Below are 24,079 nucleotides of genomic sequence, written 5' to 3' on the forward strand. Positions count from 1 at the left end.
ATTCAGAAAGATGATTATTCTACAGATAATTAAACACATTCTCCTAATGTATAAACTGCTTCAGGGGGAAGAAGAGGCTAAGTAATTTTGGAAGCTGTGCCAACTCTCATGGGACACTAATGTGGCATTTAATTTTCTAAAGAAATAAATTACTAGAGTAAATAGCATTCAAATGGCAAGCCAGTTTTCCAAAAACTGTGTATTGAACAGATTGTCTTTTCCCCAATGTATGTCCTTAGTGTGCCTTATCAAAACCTCTCATGCTGCACACCATAAATATATATATAGCTACCATGTACCCACATATAAGAAAAAAATTTTAAAAAATTATAGAAACATAAATGACAAGTCAGCAAGTGGGATGGAACACAGATGAAACAGTAATTTTAAGTCCCCACATGTAACTTTAAAATTTTCTATAATTGATATTTAAATAATATAAATAAGATGATATGCTGAAATATTGGACCTGGGCTCAAACTTTACTTTGCTGTTACTGCTTTTGCAGAAAAGGGAAACTTACTGGCATGGGGTCCCAAGTAAATGAGATAATGCACATAACGATTTTCAGAGTGCCTGGCACCTTAAAGTTTCTGATCAAATATTAACATCTTCCCAGATTCTCTGAGCTGGAAATCTTCTTATCTTTCATAGAACTTCCAAAGCTCATCTCTTGTGGACCTCTCCTGTGGCACTTGCCACTTGCTAATTATACAAGTGTTATCTGTTAACTCTCCTAGGGAGAGCTCTGCCTGATTGATTCATCTTTGTATCCCTTTCATATCGTCTGCCTTGTGCACAGCAGAGACTCAGCAAATATTTGAATTAAAGTTTGAATTGATTAATGTATGCCCAAAACAATAAGTTAGCATCTCCCAGGAAATAAACTACTCAGGAAGGTGGTTTTAGACTTATTTAGAAGCACCTGCAACTCTATTGAGAACTTGGATTTGGAGCAAATAATCTGGGATTCAGTTTCAATTTAACAGTTAGTATTGGAGTATTGAATGCGTGGAAAAGTCAATGAATACAAATACCCACCCACATAATGATTATTTCATAGACAGTAAAAATTAGCAGAAAAAGTGTGTGTGTTAGGAACTATGTGAAACTACTCTGATTTTTTAAATGTTATCTCAATTCTCACAAGAACTCTGTGAGGTAGATGATTTATTATTCCCATTTTACTAATGAGGAAACTAAGGAATCTGGAAGTCACATAGCTAAGCAGTGGGATGAGAAGTTACACCTGGGCAGCAGACTCCAAACTCCACACTCTTAACTAATTTGTACACACAACTCTGTTTTCCCGTGTGTATTATACACACGATTAGGAAATTATGAGATAATTGTGGGCAGCACATGGACAAATTTTCATTTTATTTTTTAAATTCTGTATTTATTTTAGTGTACGTTGGTATAGCATGCACATGAACTCATTATTTCATGAGTATTTTTACTTAGTGAAAGACTAGATTGGGTATTGTTTTGGTCCTGAGCTGTTTTAAAGAAACATATGAAGTAAAGATACGAGGTATTCAGCTACAGCAACAATTGTAAGGCAGTTTGTGAATGACTGAAGTCCAAGAATCCATATTAAGGAATATCTTGAAAAAGTGCTCCTACATTTCAGCTCATAGAAATCTATTTTTTCCTTCCCTTATATATTAAATAACCAAAGGATTTGATGACTATGTATATACATAATTATAATTAAGCATTGCATTATACATATATGGTATTTTTTGTATCATCATATGCCATATATTCATACATATGCACATTTTGATAGAATTTAGTAATAAAAATAACACCTTTGATCCATTACACATATTTCTTAAAGTTCCAAATGAATCTACATAGTATGCAGAGACAACTAATTTACTGGGAAATTTTAGAACACCAATTTTCTGTTACCTCTCAAATGAAGGAAAAAAATAGACCACCACATGAAAGATGAGATCATCTATCATAGATTGTGAAAGCAGAAAGAAAACACTTAACATTCCCTTTTTATGAATGAGGAAACAAACTGTGAAGTGAAGCTTCCGTCTTCGCTTTTACTTACCCACCTACAGAATCACTAGCATGTAGGATTAGAACATATATGTCCTATATAAAAATTAACTTAAAAATTAACACTTTAAAGTTAACAAAAAGGAATGACCAATAGTGGTGATGTGGCTTGTGGGAGTAATTTTTTGGGTGTGCAGAAATAGTCACTTTGGAACTTCTAAAATAAGGGTATCTGTTAACGAAAAATTAAGATTGTGTTTCTGTTTTCCAGAAAAAAGTATGTAATTGTTTATATCTGACATCTCTGTCAGAGTTTGCTTGAATTAATCAGGGATTGTGATACATAAATCTAATACTCTATTGTGTTAACTTTTTGTTTTCAGAAACAAACCTCTGAACTCTGTAATTTTGGTTGTTTTGGGTGAGCATGTAGTGCTTTCAGGCTGTTTCGAATGGCTGTGTTATGCCACCAAGAAGAGCAGTGTTCAGGCAGGACTTTGCCAGTTTCATTACTGCAGCTAACCTCCGGTGGCTCACAGTGCCAGCTGCTGTTCTCTGTATTTACAAATTCACTTCTAGTAAACCATCGTTTCTGGCAGACCCAGCACAGATGTTTCCCTACCTCATCAGGCTGGAAAAACTAGACTGTAGGGAACAATGAACCCACCTGGCAGGGCTGACTTCTACCTGCCAGTCTTCCTTCACACTTTCCTCCTAGTGGTGGTGTCTCTCCAGCTCAATACCCCTGCACTTTTATTAGCTTCTTTCCATCAGTTCTTGTTCTCAGGAAAGAAACTGATCAAAGCAATTCTAGCAAGTTGTTGAATGTTTGATAATTTAATATGCTTTCTCTCCCAGGAATAGTTACACTTCAATGACCCAAACGCCTTTATCCAAAAAGATAAATTTCAGAGGGTGAGATTTCTTGCATCAACAAACCCAGAGAAAAAAATTTGTTTGTGTTTGAGATTTTCCTAATGCCCTTGAAATTACACCAGGTCTGCTTCACCAAGTGATAGGAAGATCTCTTCAGTTGACTGTATTGCCGTTTATGCGCATAATTTTCAAATGCCTAATCTAGAAGATGAACTAGTAATGAAAGAGAAGAAATTTTTAAAAACCAAAATATTTTAAATATTTTAGTGCTTGCAGGATTGCTACAAGAGGTATAATGTTTAACTCCTGGTACATTTGAACTCAAAGTCATAAGCTTTCCCTTTTCCAAGTGACTTTTACAGACTGTTATTCAGAAAGATGTGTGAATACCACCAATATAATATTATATAGCATTTATCTTTAAAATAAATATCAGGAATCGCCACACTCTTTTCCACAATGGTTGAACTAGTTTACACTCCCACCAACAGTGTAAAAGTGTTCCTATTTCTCCACATCCTCTCCAGCATCTGTTGTCTCCAGATTTTTTAATGATTGCCATTCTGACTGGTGTGAGATGGTATCTCAATGTAGTTTTGATTTGCATTTCTCTAATGGCCAGTGATGATGAGCATTTTTTCATATGCTTGTTGGCCTCATGTATGTCTTCTTTTGTAAAGTATCTGTTCATATCCTTCGCCCACTTTTGAATGGGCTTGTTTGTTTTTTTCTTGTAAATCTTTTTTAGCTCGTTGTAAATTCTGGATATCAGCCCTTTGTCAGATGGGTAGGCTGCAAAAATTTTTTCCCATTCTGTTGGTTGCCGATTCACTCTATTGACTGTTTCTTTTGCTGTGCAGAAGCTGTGGAGTTTGATTAGGTCCCATTTGTCTATTTTGGCTTTTGTTGCCAATGCTTTTGGTGTTTTGGTCATGAAGTCCTTGCCTGTGCCTATGTCCTGAATGGTTTTGCCTAGGTAAAGAGTGTGGCGATTCCTCAAGGACCTAGAAATAGAAATTCCATTTGACCCAGCAATCCCATTACTGGGCATATATCCAAAGGATTATAAATCGTTCTACTATAAGGACACATGCACACGAATGTTCATTGCAGCACAGTTTACAATAGCAAAGACCTGGAACCAACCCAAATGCCCATCGATGATAGACTGGACAGGAAAAATGTGGCACATATACACCATGGAATATTATGCAGCCATTAAAAACGAGGAGTTCGCGTCCTTTGTAGGGACATGGATGAACCTGGAAACCATCATTCTCAGCAAACTGACACAAGAACACAAAATCAAACACCACATGTTCTCACTCATAGGCGGGTGTTGAACAAGGAGAACACATGGACACAGGGAGGGGAGCACTATACATGGGGGTCTGTTGTGGGGGAGTGGGGGGGACAGCGGGGGGGGGTGGGGAATTGGGGAGGGATAGCATGGGGAGAAATGCCAGATATGGGTGAAGGGGAGGAAGGCAGCAAATCACACTGCCACATATGCACCTATGCAACAACCTTGCATGTTTTTCACATGTACCCCAAAACCTAAAATGCAATAAAAAAAATAAATAAATAAAATAAATAAATAAATAAATAAATTAATTAAAAAATAATAATAATAAAAAAAAAATAAATATCAGGAATAAAGCAGGGAATAGGTAATACTGTGTTCCTCTATTCATGAAGCAACTAGTCATATTGCATTATAATTATTTTTTTGTATGTGGGGAGGTATTCTCTTCCAAACTGGTAACCATTTCAGGGCAGGGATATGACTTCTTCAGCATTCTGTTTGTAGCCCATAGCTCAATTTATAGTGAATGTAAGACTCAACAAATAGTTGTTGAATAAATTATAGAGAAATATTGCTGTGGAACCTAGGTAAAAACCATTAGAATGAACTGTATAATTAGGAGAAATTAACAATTTTGGAAGGAGCTGGGCAAGAAGACAAGGTTGATGGAGAGAAAATTACAAAATTAACAATAAAATTATATTTTCCCAAGGGGCAAAAACAATTATTCAAATAATTATGATTCTGTATCTTTTACTTCCATATAGATATAAGAAGAGGAATTTAAAAATTAGAAAGCAAGTATGTTAGTGTTGAATTCGTTTTTCCATCCCATGTATTTTAAGTTGTTAAATCACTCATTAAATCAACTTGTCAACAGATATTTATTAAGGACTTGCTATATACAAACAGTGAGATGGACTCAGGGTAAGATGAAAAGACAGGCCATCAAAATAATAGAGTTCAGAGGTTTGATTGTGAGATAATTTTAGGCAGCACATGGACAAATTTTTATTTTTTAAATTTTGTATTTATTTTAGTGTGCATTGATACAGCATGCACATAAACTCATTATTTCATGAGTATCTTTGCTTATTGGAAAAAGAGAATGGGTAATGGTATTGGTCCTGGGTTGTTTTAAAGAAACATATGAAGAAAAAATTAATGCAGGAGGTATTCAGCTACAGCAACAATTATAAGGCAGATTGTGAATGACTGAAGTTTAAGAATTCATATTAAGGAATATCTTCAAAAAGGGCTCCTACATTTTAGCTCATAGGAATGTATTTCTTCCTTCCCTGATATACTAAATAACCAAAAATTTGATAACTGTATATACACACATAATTATAATTAAGCATTGCATCATATATATATATATTTGTATCCTGTCATATATTCATACATATGACCATTTTAATATAATTTGGTAATAACACCTTTAATGACTCTTTTTTAGAAGAAAAATATCAGGGACTTTGTTCCCCTAGAAATCCTCAATCATCTGATGAATTACTTACAGACTTGCTATCTATTTGTTTCAAATGACCATGTAGTCCACTGAAACAAATATTAATTTTTTGTTTTTGTATATAGATAATTTCAATTTAATATAAATTATTCTACTCTCATGTCTCTTTGTAAATGATGGTGATAGATGACAAATGGAAGCTATCTATAGGTGGGTAGTCATATTTACAACTTTGCTTATAGTGTATCTATAGATAAACATAAATATAAACATGATGCAGATAGATAGATAGATAGATAGATAGATAGATAGATAGATTCATACTATAACTATGTAATTAAAGGGAGACAGAAAGAAATTCTAGAATCCATGAATACTACTTGGTTTAGCCTACCTCTGTCAGAATAATTCTTTCCATCTTTGCTACATTTAAATAAATAGAATAAGTGAAAATAAAACTTGCATTGACTAAAATAAGACTAAAGGAATCACAGAATACTGAATTCAGTATTTTGTTTCTTAGTTAACTTAAAATTCAAGTAGATTGTTAAACTACTATATCAGTCTTCACTCAATTTGTTTTTGTGTGGAAAACTGAATTTCCTAGATGTATTAGTCCATTTTCATGCTACGATAAAGAAATATCTGAGACCAGGTAATTTATAAAGAAAAGAGGTTTAATTGATTCACAGTTCCACATGGCTGAGGAAGCCTCAGGAGACTTACAATCATGGTGGAAGGGGAAGCAAACAGGTCCTTTTACAGATGGCAGCAGGAGACAAGTGCCAAGTGAAGGGGAAAGAAACCCCTCATAAAATCATCAGATCTTGTGAGAACTCACTCACTGTTACAAGGACAGCATGGGGGACCTGGCCCCATGATCTAATCACCTCCCACGAGGTCCCTCCCACAACATGTGGGGATTACAATTTGGATTACAATTCAAGATATTTGGATGGGGATACAGAGCTAATCCATATCACTATGTTTCAACACATCAAATTAACCTGTATATAGACAAATGTGGCATTTGAGGATGTAAGAATTTTCGCAGAAAAATTCCAGAGCTCTACACTGAATCCTTCTAACTAACTTAGAGACTTATTTCTCCTTTCAACTATTTCCTTGTCACTTCCAAAATAGATAGAGGCTTGAGAAGGATAGCATAGGTAGAAGTGTGACATGCCAGAGCAGAGTGGGGTTAAGATCAGCCTCATGCCCAGATCCATCACCTGGCTCTCTCCTTATGCTTCCAAAGTCTGGGAAAATGCTATTAAAATTATTTGCAACAGCTGGATAGTGGTTTAATATTGATTTACTGTAAACTCTGGAATATAGAAACATGTTTGTGAATTAATTCATTAATTTTAACATTTGGAATTTGGTAAAAATAAATTTTTCTTAAGTGAGGGCTTATCATAATATAACTATCATTCTTAAAGTCTTTGCCTTTTATTTAGATTCTAAAATAGTCTAAAATTATTTTTTCTAAAATTTGTAATCTATATTCCAAGATTATAGATGTGGGTCTGAAGTAATACCATGATCTGAAGAATATTATGAATGACAAAAATGTTATCATTATTAGACTGAGTAGAGACAATTCTGTAAACTTGCCAAAATGACTTCTTTTCTGACAAACCTAATACATAATCAAGAGTTACAAGAATCCTGGGAGTCAAGTTGGTTACTAGTATCAACACATTGGAATCGCCTTTATTTCTAAACACATTTTGTTTTAGTGAACTGTCATTACCAAAAAAAAAAAATCTGAAACGTTTGACTTGAAATTCCATTTATTTTTATTGCTGACTTCTTCAAGTAGCCATTTTAAAATGGGAAAAACTACATATTTCACATTGTAGTTCAAGGCAAATACAGGACCTACCTTTTATTATATTATGCTTTAGCAATAAATACAATTATTGAATTATTTTAGAAATCATTCAACTGTCAATAGGGCATTAACAAATTGCAGACAGTTTAGGTTTTCTTGAAGAGTATCTTGGATTTTAGATTTTTAAATTGGAAAAAACTAAAAAACATTCTTTAATTTTTATTTAATAAAGGAGATTTTTCAACATATAAAAATAAGCACTTTGTATCTAATACAAGAGTCTATTTATTTTATAGAATCAATAACTCTTGCCTCGTATTGAATAATATCACAGACTAAATTTTTATTTTAACTGGCATTTTCCTTATTGTTCAGACTGAAAACAAGTATTATTTCATTTTTTGCATCTTAAATTATGGTCTAGTTTTCATAAGGTATTTTCAATAAATATTACGTTCATGATAAAATCATATAGGAATTGATATAATTAGCACCTATATAAATTTCAACTTGGCATGGTACCAGATTGGTGATCCCAAGAAAATACATTGCAAGTCTCAAAATTTGAGCTTTACAGAATGAGTTGGGAAACTTCCGCATATTCTTTAACTGGTTGACAAACTTTTTCTTTGGCACGAACCTAACTGCATAGCTTATTCAATAACAATGGCTCTAATGGTCTAAATTTTCTGTCAAAACCATACAATTTGACTTCAGGTTTTAATAGGAGTTCAAATAAGAGTTTAATCAGAGCTTTTGTTCATGTTATCTCTGTACTCATATGTAATTGATCAAAGAATATGGATAACCAGACACTGCTTACACATTTATATTATTTAGTTTATAGAAATATTATATATTGTTTCAAAATTTTCTTGTAATACTACAACGCGATTAATCTTATACCAAAACTGAGTGTATATTCTAATAATAAGGTGCTGATGTCTATGACAAGATTTTTTTCTAACTTTAATGTCATTTTATATGATTTTAAGGTTAAAAGCAAACAAGACACAGAATACTGTATTCAGTCATCATGTTGAAACATTATGATCATGTAATGATCCATAATAATATTCCAAGTTCTAACAAAAGCACTGGGCAAAACTACAGAATGTAAGAAACCTTCAATAAACCATCATTTGCAATATTTGAACAACTCAATAATGCCAGATTGCATTATTGGTAAAAGGATGGTAAATACGACTGTAAAGATTCTCAGTATAGGGAAGTAAGGAAGAGCATGTCTGGTGTCAATAGCCTGAAACTGAGTCTAGTACTGTCATGTCATGTCTTAGGCTTGTGACTTTGAAAAGAATACCTTATTTTTTTTTAATTTATGCTTTTTTTTTATTATACTTTAAATTCTGAGGTAAATGTGCAGAAGGTGCAAGTTTGTTAAATAGGTATATATATGCCATGGTGGTTTGCTGCATCCATCACCCTGTCATCTACCTTAGGTATTTCTCCTAATGCTATCCCTCCCTAATGCCCCCACCCCCTGATATCCCTCCCTTAACCGCCCCACCCCGCGACAGGCCCCAATGTGTGATGTTCCCCTCCCTACGTCCATGTGTTCTCATTCTTCAACAACCACTTATAAGTGAGAACATGCAGTGTTTGGTTTTCTGTTCTTGTGTCAGTTTATTGAGAATGATGGTTTCCGTTCATCCATGTCACTGCAAAGGACATGAACTCATCCTTTTTTTAGGGCTGCATAGTATTCCATGGTGTATATGTGCCACATTTTCTTTATCTAGTCTATCATTGATGGGCATTTGGGTTGGTTCCAAGTCTTTGCTACTGTGAACAGTGCTACAATAAACATATGTGTACATATGTCTTTATAATAGAATGATTTATATTCCTTTGGGTATAAACCCAGTAATAGGATTGCTGGGTCAAATGGTATTTCTATCTCTAGATCCTTGAGGAATTGCCACAGTGCTTGAATTAACTTACACTCCCGCCAACATTGTAAAAGTGTTCCTATTTCTCCACATCCTCTCCAGCATCTGTTGTCTCCAGATTTTTTAATGATCACCATTCTAACTGGCATAAGATGGTATCTCAATGTGGCTTTGATTTGCATTTCTCTAATGACCAGTGATGATGAGCTTTTTTTCATGTTTGTTAGCTGCATATTTTCTTTTGAGAAGTTTCTATATATATCCTTCGCCCACTTTTTGATTTTTTTTTCTTGTAAATTTGTTTAAGTTCTTTGTATAATCTGAATATTAGCCATTGTGTTGGCTGCTGGTTCACTCTAATGATAATTTCTTTTGCTGTGCAGAAGCTCTATAGTTTAAGTAGATCCCATTTGTCTATTTTGGCTTTTGTTGCCAATGCTTTTGGTGTTTTTGTCATGAAGTCCTTGCCCATGCCTATATCCTGAATGGTATTGCCTAGGTTTTCTTCTAGAGTTTTTATGGTGTTAGTCTTACATTTAAATCTTTAATCCATTTGGAGTTAATTTTTGTATAAGATGTAAGGAAGGGATCAAGTTTCCGCTTTCTGCATATGATTAGCCAGTTTTCCCAACACCATTTATTAAATAGAAAATCCTTTCCCCATTGCTTGTTTTTGTCTGGTTTGTCAAAGAACAGATGGTTGTAGATGTGTGGTGCTACTTCTGAGGCCTCTGTTCTGCTCCATTGGTGTATATCTCTGTTTTGATACCAGTACCATGCTGCTTTGATTACTGTAGCCTTGTCAGATAGTGTGATGCCTCCAGCTTTGTTCTTTTTGCCTAGGATTGTCTTGGCTATGCAGGCTCTTTTTTGGTTCCATATGAAGTTTATGTGAAGAGGGTCATAGGTAGATTGATGGGGATAGCGTTGAAACTGTAAATTACTTTGGACAGTATGGCCATTTTCACAAAATTGATTCTTCCTAACCATGAGCATGGAGTGTTTTTCCATCTGTTTATGTCCTCTCTTATTTCCTTGAGCAGTGGTTTATAGTTTCCCTTGAAGAGGTCCTTCACATCCCTTGTTAGGTGTATTCCTAAGTATTTTATTCTCTTTGTAGCAATTGTGGATGGGAGTTCACTCATGATTTGACTCTATTAGTGGTGTATAGAAATGCCTGTGATTTTTGCACATTGAATTTGTATCCTGAGACTTCGCTGAAGTTGCTTATCAGTTTAAGGAGATTTGGGGCTAGGATGATGGGGTCTTCTAAATATACAATCATGTCATGTGCAAATAGAGACAATTTGACTTTCTCTTTCTAAGTTAATACCCATTATTTCTTCTTCTTGCCTTATTTCCCTGGCCAGAACTTCCTATGATGTGTTGAATAGGAGTGGTGAAAGAAGGCATCCTTGTCTTGTGCCAGTTTTCAAAGGGAATACTTCCAAATAAACACATTTAAAATGTAGGGAGAAATGGAGATTTTGAAAAACTAGGGCATTTTAAACTAATGTGCTGGAGCTGGAAAATTGCTTGGGATATCATGGTGCTAAGAAAGAAGCAAAGTAAATACCAGTGGAAATCATGTTGGAGTGCCTATACTAAGAGTTGTTTTTTAATTTTTTTTACATATCTTCTAACATATGCATAAGTAGATACAGTAGTATGACAAGCACATTATAGCCATCTGCCAGCTTCAACAAATATAAAAATGGATCCACATTTATTTCATCAAATCCATTAAAAGTATCCTACACCCTCCATCTTTAGATTTTTGGAAACATACCTCAAAGATCTGAACATTTTAACTGTAAATATTCTATATACATTTATATAAGCTAAGAAGTCTTCAAAATGTATAATCTCAATTGCATTAGCCTATGCAAAAATTAATAATTTCTTAATATCATATATCTAGTTAGTTTCACATTTTTGGCTGTCATAACCTTGTTTTTAAATGAGTTTGTTTAAGTCAAACCAAATAAATTAAAGCAAATACTGTAGATATATTTTAATTAATTGTCTCCCAAATATCATTTGATCTATAGGTTCTTCCTCTATTTTATTACTTGAGCAAAATTTTGTGGAAGAAACTAGGTCCTTTGTACTGTAGAGTTTCCACAGTTTCTTATTTTTCCCTAGATGAAAGATTAGACATTTCTCCAAAGAATGTGATGTAAAATAGCTTTTAGAGATTATAAATGAAATCTTGATCTGCTTCTTGCTATTGCATTGTTACTATTTTAAGCTTCTTCAGTAGTCATATCTAGAAAAGAATTTGTTGGTTTTATGATAAAATAAATCAAGAGCCATAGTGATACATATAATCAAAATTGAGAAGTATGGGGTTTTTAGTTAAAACGTGCCAATGACATTATTATTATTTTTTTTTTTATTGCATTTTAGGTTTTGGGGTACATGTGAAAAACATGCAAAGTTATTGCATAGGTGCATTCATGGCAGTGTGATTTGCTGCCTCCCTCCCCCTCACCCATATCTGGCATTTCTCCCCATGCTATCCCTCCCCAACTCCCCCCACCGCTGTCCCCCCCACTCTCCCGCAACAGACCCCCGTGTATAGTGCTCCCCTCCCTGTGTCCATGTGTTCTCCTTGTTCAACACCCTCCTATGAGTGAGAACATGTGGCGTTTGGTTTTGCGTTCTTGTGTCAGTTTGCTGAGAATGATGGTTTCCAGGTTCATCCATGTCCCTACAAAGGACGCGAACTCCTCCTTTTTAATGGCTGCATAATATTCCATGGTGTATATGTGCCACATTTTTCCTGTCCAGTCTATCATCGATGGGCATTTGGGCTGGTTCCAGGTCTTTGCTATTGTAAACTGTGCTGCAATGAACATTCGTGTGCATGTGTCCTTATAGTAGAACGATTTATAATCCTTTGGATATATGCCCAGTAATGGGATTGCTGGGTCAAATGGAATTTCTATTTCTAGGTCCTTGAGGAATCGCCACACTGTTTTCCACAGTGGTTGAACTAATTTACACTCCCACCAACAGTGTAAAAGTGTTCCTATTTCTCCACATCCTCTCCAGCATCTATTTTCTCCAGATTTTTTAATGATCGCCATTCTAACTGGCGTGAGATGGTATCTCAATGTAGTTTTGATTTGCATTTCTCTAATGACCAGTGATGATGAGCATTTTTTCATGTTTGTTGGCCTCTTGTATGTCTTCTTTTGTAAAGTATCTGTTCATATCCTTCGCCCATTTTTGAATGGGCTTGTTTGTTTTTTTCTTGTAAATCTTTTTTAGCTCGTTGTAAATTCTGGATATCAGCCCTTTGTCAATGACATTATTATAATTATTATAATTACGTATTTCATGTTTCGGACAATCAGTAGAAGTATCCACTAGACTAACTGCATCTTTAGTAGCCACATCAACTGACTAAAAACGGTTTAATAATTTAGCTGTTTTTTTCTGTCCTTAAGAACCACTAGAGATGTGTACCCAAATTACTGTGTTTTTAAATCACTGGATTAGACATTTTATGTATTTTTGTGCCACCAGTGAAAGACACAGGATTGTTTATTTTACTTCAGATTTTTACATTTTAAAGTTTATTTCATTCTATAACTATGCTATAATTATACTAAATGCATACAATATATTTACATCATTTTAAATGCAAATCCATATCTAAAAATCTGTTTTAAGAAATCTAGTTTCTGTTGTGACCTCCACCCATTTCCCTCCTTCTCTTATAAGTAACCATATTTTATGGTTTAGTCATTTGTTGTTAAACATCAACAAACAACACATGCAAGTACATATATTCATATTCCTCCATTATTAAATAATAGCACATTCTGTATACTTTTCTTCATTTTGCTTTTCTTAGTTAACAGTGTGCCATGGTGATCATTCTATTGCAGATTGAATTCTATGGAAAGCACACACTGAGACAGACATTAACAGGCAAGTGGTTAGAGAGTGTTTTGGAAACACCACCTATGAAAGAGAAGGGAAAAGAAGGAATTGTGTGGAAGGAGTAGTTTGGATGACATGCAAACATATATTTTTTTAATTTCAGCTTTTATTTTAGATACAGGAGTTAAATGTGAGGATTGTTATATGGGAGTAAGGGAGCCAGGTAGTGAGCATAGTACCCAATAGGTAGTTTTTCCATACATGTACTCCTCCCAGCCTCCTCCCTCTAGTAGTCCACAGTATCTGCTGTTCTCATATTTATGTCCGTGGGTGCTCAATGCTTAACTCCCACTTATAAGTGAGAATATGGGTATTTGGTTTTGTGTTTCAGAATTAATTCATTTAGGATTATGGCCTCCAGCTATATCCATGTTGCTGCAAAGGACAGGATTCCACTCTTTTTTTATGGCAATGTAAAATTCCATGACCCATATGTACAGCATTTTCTTTATTCAGTCCACCATTATTGGGCAGTTATGTTGATTTCATGTCTTTGCTGTTGTGAAGAGCATCACAATGAACATATGAGTCAATCAATGTGTCTTTTGGGTATAATGACTATATTCCTTTGGATATGTGCCCAGTAATGGTATTGCTGGGTTTAATGGTAACTCTAAGTTCTCTGAGAAATCTCTAAACTGCTATGGGATGGGGTAGCTGAACCGTCACCACCAACAGTATATAAGCATTCCCTTTTCTCTATAGTCTTGTCAGCATGTGTTGTTCATGATTTTTTATAATTGCTATTCTGAATGGTGTAAGATGGTATCTCATTGTGGTTTTGATTTGTGTTTCTCTGATGATTAGTGATAATGAGCATTTTTCAGATATTTGTTGGCCATTTATCTCTTCCTTTGAGAAGTATCTGTTCATGTCTTTTGTGCACATTTTAATGGTGTTATTTGATTATTGCTTGTTGATTTCTTTAGGTTATAGATTCTGAATATTAGACCTTTGTCAGATGTGTAGTTTATAAATATTTTCTCCCATTCTGTAGGTTGTCTGTTTACTCTGTTGATCATTTCTTTTGCCATGCAGAAGCTCTTTAGTTTAATTAGTCCTCACTTGTCATTTTTTGGTTATGTTACAATTGCTTTTGGGAACTTGGCCATAAATTCTTTGCCAAGGCTGAGGTCAAGAAGGATATTTCCAGTTTTCTTCTAGAATTTTTGTAGTTTCAGGTCTTATATTTAAATCTTTAATCCATTTTGACTTAATTCTTGTACATGGTGAAAGGTAAGGGTCTACTTTTACTCTTCTACACAGAGTCAGTTATTCCAGCACCATTTATTGAGTGGGAATTGAATTGCTCATTTTTGTTGGCCTTGTTAAAAATCAGATGGTTATAGGTGTGAAGCTATATTCATGAGTTTTCTATTTGTTTCCATTGGTCTTTGTGACTGTCTTAGTAGTCGTGTCAAGCTGTTTTTTTCATTGTAGCCTCATAATACATTTTGAAGTCAGGTAGTGTGATGCCTCTGGCTTCATTTTTTGCTTAGAATTGATTTGGCTATTTGGCCCCTTTTTTTGATTCCATGTGAATTTTACAATAGTCTTTTTTCCTTTTTTTTACACACACACACACACATTTTTACTTCTAAAATTTCAGAGGATAAGTCTCTATCATATACTTCTGCAGAACTGAGAAACAGGCAAAACCTATTTTTTTACTTGTATGCTCATTTAACCATTTTTTTCATAGGTTATTGCAGTACAGGTGGTATTTTATGATGTAAGTTCTTTAGTGGTGATTTTCGAGATTTTGGTGCACCCACAGCCCAAGCAGTATATACCCAATTTGTAGTATTTTATTACTCACCCACTTTCTTTCCTTCCCCCTAAGTCTCCAAAGTTCACAGTATCATTCTTATCCCTTTGCTTTCTCATAGTTTTGCTCCCACATATCACTGAGAACATATGATGTTTGTTTTTCCATTCCTGAGTTACTTAACTTAAAATAATAATCTCCAATCTCATCCAAGTGGCTGCAAATGCTGTTAATTCATTCCTTTTTATGGCTGAGTAGTATTCCATCCAATTGTGCTGCAATAAACATGCATGTGCAAGTAACTTTTGTATAATGACTTTATTTTCCTCTGGGTAGATACCCAATAGTGGGATTGCTGGATCAAGTGGTAGGTCTACTTTTAGTTCTTTAAGGAATTTCCACACTGTTCTCAATAATAACTGTACTAGGTTACATTTCTATGAGTAGTGTAGAAATGTTCCCTGATCATCACATCCAAGACAACATCTACTGTTTTTAAATTTTTTTTAATTATTACCATTCTTGCAGGAGTAAGGTGGTATCACACTGTGGTTTTAATTTGTATTTCCCTGATCATTAGTGACATTGAACATTTTTTCATGCTTGTTGGCCATTTATATATCTTCTTTTGACAATTGTCTGTTCATATCCTTAACCCACTTTTTGATAAGATTGTGTTTTTTTTCCTTACTGATTTGTTTGAGTTCATTGTAGATTCTGGATATTAGCCTTTTGTCAGATATATAGATTGTGAAGATTTTCTCCCACTCTGTGGGTTGTCTGCTTCCTCTGCTGACTGTTCCTTCTGCAAAAGCTCTTTAGTTTAATAATTAGGTGCCAACTATTTATCTGTGTTTATTGGATTTGCTTTTGGGTACTTGGTCATGAAATTCTTGCCTAAGCCAATGTCTAGAAGGATTTTTCCAATGTTTCTTCTAGAATTTTTATAGATTCAGGTCTTAGATTTAAGTACTTAACCATCTTGAGTTGATTTTTGTATAAGGTGAGAGATGAGGATCCAGTTTCATTCTCCTACATGTAGCCAATTATCCAAGCACCGTTTGTTGAAAAGCGTGTCCTTTCCCTGTTGTATGTTTTTGTTTGTCAAAGATAAGTTGACTTTAAGTATTTGGGTTTATTTCTGGGTTCTCTATTCTGTTCCATTGGTCTATTTGTCTATGTGTATACCAGTACCACTACCATGCTGTTTTGGCGACTATGGCCTTATAGTATAGGTTGAAATCAGATAGTGTGATTCCTCCAGATTTGTTCTTTTTCCTTAGTCTTGCTTTGGCTATGCAGGCTCCTTTTTTGGTTCCATATGAATTTTAGAATTGTGTTTTTCAAATTATGTGAAGAATGATGATAGTATTTTGATGGGAATTGTATTGAATTTGTTGACTGCCTTTAGCAGTATGTTCATTTTCACAATATTGATTCTGCTCTACCCATCCATCAGCATGGGATGCATTTCCATTTGTTTGTGTCATCTATGACTTCTTTCAGAGGTGTTTTATAGTTTTCCTTGTAGAGGTCTTTTGCCTCCTTGGTTAGGTATATTCCTAAGTATTTTATTTTAGTTTTTGCAGCTATTGTAAAAGAGGTAAAGTTCTTGATTTGATTTTCTGCTTGGTTGCTGTTGGTGTATAAAAGAGCTACTCATTTGTGTACATTTAATCTCGTATCCAAAAATTTTGCTGAATTCTTCATCAGTTCTAGAAGCTTTCTGGAGGAGTCTTTAGGGTTTTTGAGGTAAACAAACATGTTGTCAGCAAATAGTGAAAGTTTGATTTCCTCTTTACCAATTTGGATACGCTTTATTTCTTTCTCTTGTCTGATTGCTGTGGATAAAATTTCCAGTACTATGTTAAAGAGGAGTGCTGAGAGGGAATCCTTCTCTTGTTCCAGTTTTCAGAGAGAATCCTTTCAATTTTTCCCCATTCAGTATTATGTTTGCTGTGGGTTTGTCAAAGATGGCTTTTATTACATTAAGATATCTCCCTTGTATACTGATTTTGCTAAGAGTTTTAATCATAAAGTGATGCTGAATTTTTGTCAAATGCTTTTTCTGCATCTATTGAAATGATCATGTGATTTTTGTTTTTAATTCTGTGTATGTGGTGTATCATATTTATTGACTTATGTATGTTAAACCATCCCTGCATCCCTGGTATGAAACTCACATAATCATGGTGGATTATGTTTTTGATATGTTGTTGGATTCAGTTAGCTAGTATTTTGTAAGGATTATAGTATCTGTGTTCATCAGGGATATCTGTCTGTAGTTTTCTTTTTGGTTATGTCCCTTCCTGGTTTTGGGATTAAGATGACGCTGGCTTAATTGAATGAATTAGGGAGGGCTCCCTATTTATCTATCTTGTGGAATAGTGTCAATAGGACTGGTACCACTTCTTCTTTGAATGTTTCATAGAATTCTGCTGTGAATCTGTCTGGTCCTGGACATTTTGTGTCAGTAATGTTTAAATTAGCACTTCAATCTCAATGTTTGTTATTGATCTGTTTAGGGTATGTAATTATTCCTAATTTAAGCTAGTAGTGTTGTATTTTTCCAGGAATTTATCTATCTCTTCTAGGTCTTCTAGTTTATGTGGGTAAAGGTGTTTATAGTAACCTTGAATGACCTTTTGTATTTCAGTGGTGTCACTTATAATATCTCCTCTTTGTTTTCTTAATGAGGTTATTTGGAGATTCTCTCTTTTTTTTTCTTGGTTAATTTGCTAATGGTCTATCAATTTCATTTACCTTTTCAAAGAACCAGCTTTTTACTTCATTTATATTTTGTATTTTTTCATTGTTGTTTGTTTTGATTTCATTTAGTTCTGCTCTGATCTTTGTTATATCCTTTCTTATGCTGGCTTTCAGACTGGTTTGTTCTTGTTTCTCTAGCTCCTTGAGGTGTGAACTTAGAATGTAAGTAAGTTTGTGCCCTTTCAGTCTTTGATGTAGGTATTTAGGGCTGTGAACTTTCCTCTTAGCACTACCTTTGCTGTATCCCAGAGGTTTTGGTAGGTCGTGTCTGTTAGGTGCATCGCTCACATAAAGAGACCACCAGACAGGCTTTGTGTGGACAAACAAGGCCATTTATTTCATGCTTGGATGCAAGTGGGCCAAGTCCAAGAAAGGAGTTAGGCAAAGGGGGTAGGTAAAGTGACTGGTTATAATAGTTTGGGGCAAATGTTCAGTTAAAGGTGGTAATCTATTTTAGGGAGAGGAAGGGCATAACGGGATGCATGGTCACAAGGGTAGGGGGTCATCTACTACAAACAAACCAGCATAAGCATAAGGATGGGGGTTATTGGTTGCAAGCAGAGGGGAGGTTGAGGTAAATTACATAGTTACAGGTGTGAGGGTCTTGAGAAACCCAGTGTCCAGGGGGGACATTCTGTAAAGCTGAGAAGGAATGATGGTTGCAAGTTGCAGGTGGAGATCAATTAGTTGAGGCAGGTACAAGTTGTTTCACTTCTTCTCTTTGTGGCCATCTCGTTACTTCAGACTTTCTGACTCCTGGGGACCATCCAGAGGTGTACATGTGGATCACCAAGGCTATAATGGCCAGGCTTGGACTCGGAGGCCTGACATTCTCATCTTCTTACATATGTATAAAGAAAAAGGTTAGAGAAGGGAGTAGGGATGATGTTTCTCAAGGCTTCTCCAAGCATGACAGGGGACTGTGCAGACACCTAAAAGAAAAGTCTGTGATTTTTGTAGTTTATTAAGCATTTGGTTAAGTCCTTGGCTTAGGGCACCACTTTGTGTATTCAAGGTGCCAGGTAGCATATTTTTGAGCTTCAAATTGTCCTAATAGGATGAATTCTCTAAAAACAGCCTTTAAACATAATAGCTTTAAGGTGGGTGGTGATCAAGCCTTAGGCCAATGTTGGAGGGGGATGATCCCAGAAGACTTGGATTGAAAGGTATATGAGTGGGTTCTGGAGAGGTGTTACACTGCATCTTGACATTGGCCAGAAGTTGCCTGGAGTTCATGAGTGATGGAGTGGTGTTTGTTTCTGGTTGATCCTAGAAAGGTGAAGGCTATAAAGCAGAACAGGGGAATATTAGTAGTAATGGAGGGTTTGTCAGTAAAGCGAAGTGATTATGCTCCTATCGTCATATTAATGTGTGTGTCAGGGCCTTAGAGATGATGGAGAGTAAAGGAGCACTTGGAAGGTGGAAGATTACCAAGGGAATTCCAGTAGTTTGTCTATGGGAAATGCATAGAGGAGCAGGAGTGGGGATAGTTGTCTGTGTAGTAAGGGGGTCCCAATATGGGCAGAGTCTAGTTGATATGGGGTGAGAGTTGTTGTAAATAGTTGTGGAGAATTTTAGCAGCTCGTTGGTATGAAATGTCTGAAAATGTCTGAGGAGGTCTTGCTAAACTCGTCTAAGAAACAGAGAAGCTCCATGGGAGGGGGGTAGAGATGGAAATTGATAAAAGAGACGTGGATGTTTAGGGAGATGGAAGAAGTATCCCAATCAGCTGGCAGAGCAGGAATAGTGGTATAAGAGGAAAAAGAAAGGGAGAAGGAGATCCAGCAATTTTTTGCCAGCAATGGGTTGGAATTATTAGTGAGGAGGGAATGGGTTAGATTGATGGTATGTTGAAGGTAATTAGGAAGTTATAGGGAATGACATAATGGGACTGAGAATAAGAGTGAGTTGAAAAGTAAAGGAAAGGACTTCATCAGGATGAAAGAATTGGAATGTCCCTTGCCAAGTAAGGTCATTTATCCACTCAAGGAAGGAGTCAAGGGTGGAAGTTCATGGGTAGAACCATGAGATATCAGCTAAAATGGTCTGGAGAAAAACAGTGAACCATCAAGGCAAGCAGGCATAGGGCATTTAAATGTAGATGAGAAGGGCAATTAATTAGAAGTATGATGAGACAGAAAACAACAGAAATAGAGAATTTGTGAGGAGTAGACCAAGCTTTAGGGGTAACTGTGTAGAGTCCTGCTGCAAATAGCAAAGTTAAGAGATGGATTCCTGTCAATGTTAGAATGTAAACTAAACTCGTGTGGTTTGTGTCTACTTTTCAGAAATTCGAGATAGCTTAAGAGAAGTAGAAGAAAGTACTTGCAACTTCCAAGAGGAGGTGGATGAGCACAGTTCAATCCTGGAATGGTGAACCCACTGGGGAGAGTCTTTTAGACAGACAGCAGCTGGGGTATCATAGGAACCCCTCCACCAAGGCTATAGAGCTGGATGGGTTAGGTCCTTGGCCAGTACTGATTGTCCGGCAAAGGTGTCCTCATAAGGCTGGGTATCTGGAGTGGGTAAGAGGAGGTTAGCAGCTTGACAAATTTCCTGCCTAGTTTGTTGGAGAACTGGAAGATAGATAGTCTCCAAGAGAGCTAGTGTCTGGCAGAAGGTTAGGCCCAAGCAAAATGGTGCAGCCATGTAAGAGTTCAAAGGGGCTGTATCCTGTGGGCTCCCGGGGAGTGGCACGAATTTGGAGAAGAGCCATAGGTGGAAGGGATGCCCAGTCCATTTTTAGTTGAAGGGTGAGTTTGGTAAGATGTGTTTTTAGGAGGCTTTTTGATTTTTCTACCTTTCCTGATGACTGAGGGTGGTAAGGGGCATGGAGATTCCATTAAATCTTGAGAGACTGCTTGGGTGATTTGGCTAATGAAAGCAGGGCCATTCTCAGATTGCATGGAAGTAGGCAGGCCAAATTGGGGAATATCATTTAACGGACAAGATGTAATAGCAGTGACCTTTTCTGTTCCAGTGGGGAAGGCTTCAGTCCACCCTGTAAAGAAAGTTATCCACCCATACAAGAAAATATCTAAATTTTAGACACGAGGCATATGAGTAAAGTCAATTTGCCAATCTTGGGGAGTGGGAAAGGGAGGAGGTTTTTAAAAAATCCCTGGTGGTAGAGTGACAGATGGAGCACTGAGGTGTAATTGTTTTAAGGATGGACTTCCATGAAGGGAGGGAGGTAAGAGGTTCTAAGAGATGGGCCAAAGGCTTATATCCCACATGAAAATGGTTATGGAAACAAGAGAGGATAGAATAGGCTTGTGAGGCAGGAAGAAGGAATTTTCCTTGATCCAAAAACCAGCCACCTTAAGTGGGAAGTGACTGGTATGTTAAGGATTGAGAATAAGAGTAAGTAGGAGTAGTTGATGAAAAAGAAAAGTATTGTACTCTAGGAGGGGATATTGGTGCATTTTCTGCCTTCTTAGCTGTTTCATCAGCAAAAGCATTTCCTTGGGCAATGAGATCTAAATGTTTTTGTGTCCTTTACAGTGGAAAACTCCAGCCTCACTGGGAGAAGGGAAGCTTTAAGGAGAGCTTTTATTAAAGTAGCACTGACAGTTGAAGATCTCTGTATAGTGAGAAAGCCCCTTCCTGCCCATATGACAGCATGGTGGCGTAGGATGTGGAAGGTGTATTTAGAATCACTATAGATATTTACATGTAGTCCTTTAGCAAGAGTAAGAGCATGGGTTAAAGTAATTCAGCTTGCTGAGAAGTGGTAGAGGGAGGGAGTGTGGCAGCCTCAATGATAGATGAGTGGAATATAACCACATAACCAACTTTAGCTGGTGCCAAGTGACTGGGCTTTTAAGAACTGCCATCAGTAAACCATGTGTGGTCTGGGTCTGGAATGGGAAAGAGAGAAATATGTGGAAATGGGGAGGATGCTATATTGATTAGGGAGATACAGTCATGATGTTCAGGGCTTATGTTTGGTATTAGATGAGAGGCTGGATTAAAATCGGGACCCTGTGAAATACTCACAGTGGGAGTTTCAATAAAGAGTGAATAGAGCTGGATAAGACATGGGGCAGATAACAGATGTGGAAGACGCAAAGAGGATACCAAAGCCTGAAGATTTTGAGAGCTGTAGAGAGTGAGTGAGGCATAGCCTGTGATTCTGAAGGCCTCAAGAAGGAGCAGAGGCAGCTACCACATGCCGGCATGAAGGCCAACCTATGACAGTGAGGTCTAGTTGTTTAGAGAGGAAGGCAACAGGACACAGACCTGGCTCTTGTGTAAAAACAATTGCAGCCAGTGTGGGAGCAGTTTCCAGAGCTCTCTTTAAAGAGTGAAAAGAGAAGTGAGGAAAAGATTCAGAATCTGTGGGGTCAGATAAGTTTCCCTTGGTGAACTTATATAGTGGTATGGTCGGAATTGCAAAACCTGGTATCCAAAGGCGAAAGTATCCAAACGACACCTAGGAAGGAAAGGAGCTGTTTGTTGTTTGGTAGAGGGAGTTGATGTTGAAGAGATTAACTGGGTACAGTTGGTGGGAAGAGTACAGGTGTTTTGTGGCGGAGAAGAAATGTGGACCTTTGAAGGGGACACACCATATCCCTTTAAGAATAGATGCTGAAGAAGTAGGAGAGTATCTTAGTGAGAAGCTTTATAAGAGGGGCTGCACAGGAGGAGGTCATCCACGTATTGAATAAGGTGAGAAGTCAAAGGACAGAAATAGAGCAGGTTGTGAGCAAGGGCCTGACTGAAGTAGTGTGGGCTGTCTCTGAAGCCCTAAGGCTAGACAGTCCAGGTGAGATGTTGTAACTAGTGAGTGTCAGAGTCAGTCCAAATGAAGGCAAATAAAGGTTGGAAGGAGGGGTGTAAGGGGATGGGGGAAAAAAAGCATCTTTGAGATCGAGTACAGAATAATGGGTTGTAGGGGAGGAATTGAGGACAGGAGAGTACATGGGTTTGGCACTACAGGATGGATAGGAAGAACAATTTGATAAGATGAAGGTCTTGGACCAGCCAGTAAGATTTATCTAATTTCTGGACAGGCTAGTCAGGAGACTTGTAAGGAGAGTTGGTAGCTTTAGGGGACCATGTTGTAACGAGTGGGTGAAAATAGGTTTTTTTAGTCTTTTGGAGCTTGTTGGGGAATGGGGTAGTGGCATTGGGCCAGTAGGGATGGCTGGGTTTTAGGGGGATAGTGATAGGTGCATGATTGATTGCTAAGGATGAAGTAGAGGTGGCCCACACCTGTGGGTTAAGGTGAGGAGACGTGATGGGAGGCTGTGTGGGAGGCTTTGGGGTAAGAGCACAGCTATGAGATGTGGTTGTAGTCCTGGAATAGTCAGGGTAGCAGATAATTTAGTTAAAGTATCTCACCTAATAGTGGTATAGGGCATGTGGTGATGACTAGGAAAGAGTGAGTAAAGGAGTGTTGTTGTCCCAGCTGACACCAGAGTTGGAGGGTTTTGAAGCCTGGAAGTCAATTCCCACAACAGTCCTAGAGGCTAAGGAAACAGGCCCTTGGAAGAAAGGCAAAGTGGAGTGGGTTGACCCGTTTAGACTAAAAAGGGAATGGACTTACCCTCCACAGCATCCATGATGGTCCAGGGGGCTTCCGAAGCAGTCAGGGAGCATCAGTCTTCAGTTGCTAAACTGAGAAGTTCTGGAGAGGAGTCAACTGGAGAATATTGGGTTTGAACTCCAGAAGCCTTGGGAGTGGCTGTAATATGAGCTGGACAGTCTTTACAGTGGGGTCCTCCAGAGACAAGACATGGCTTAGAGGGTGCATTGGGCTGTGAGCATTTGTTACCCCAATGTCCAAGTTTTTGGCATTTGAAGCAGGATGGAGCCCCAGACTGTGGGCACTCCCTGGCCCAGTGGCCAGTTTTCTGGCATGTAGAGGAAGGCCCTGGAGGAGGATAGCTGGAAGGAGCACCCCGTGTCAGTTGCCTCGGTGCCTTGAAGTTTCTTGTCAGTCATTGAAACAGTGTCTGTCTGGGGTTTGCCTTACCGCAGAGGCAAGAAATTGCAGCTCTGAAATGTGTTGCTGCTTGGCTGCTTCCTCTCTATTGTTAAACACCGGAAGGGAGGTTAATTAAATCCTGTTTTGGAGTTTGAGGGCCTGAGTCGTTTTTGAAGTTTTTCCTAATGTCTAGAGCAGATTAGGTAATAAAATCCATATTGAGAATAAGGCGACTCTCCA

General features: G+C 37.0%; 1 protein-coding gene and 1 long non-coding RNA gene across 4 annotated transcripts in view; one reads left to right on the plus strand and one right to left on the minus strand.

Annotated features, from left to right (window-relative positions):
* Positions 1-24,079, plus strand: part of EYS (eyes shut homolog) — a 2,025,572-nt gene that overhangs the window by 1,370,150 nt on the left and 631,343 nt on the right.
* The window catches only part of LOC105723026 (uncharacterized), a 277,237-nt gene continuing 276,653 nt past the window's right edge, over positions 23,496-24,079 (minus strand). For all 3 annotated transcript variants that reach the window (XR_010336706.1, XR_001108725.3, XR_010336707.1), the window contains one exon: positions 23,496-23,942. This is a non-coding gene — a long non-coding RNA (uncharacterized LOC105723026). The remainder of the gene's footprint in view (positions 23,943-24,079) is intronic.

The sequence above is a fragment of the Aotus nancymaae genome, unplaced genomic scaffold (genome assembly GCF_030222135.1).
Source record: "Aotus nancymaae isolate 86718 unplaced genomic scaffold, 86718_ANA_hifiasm-v0.15.2.pri h1tg000040l, whole genome shotgun sequence".
Lineage (NCBI taxonomy): Eukaryota > Metazoa > Chordata > Mammalia > Primates > Aotidae > Aotus > Aotus nancymaae.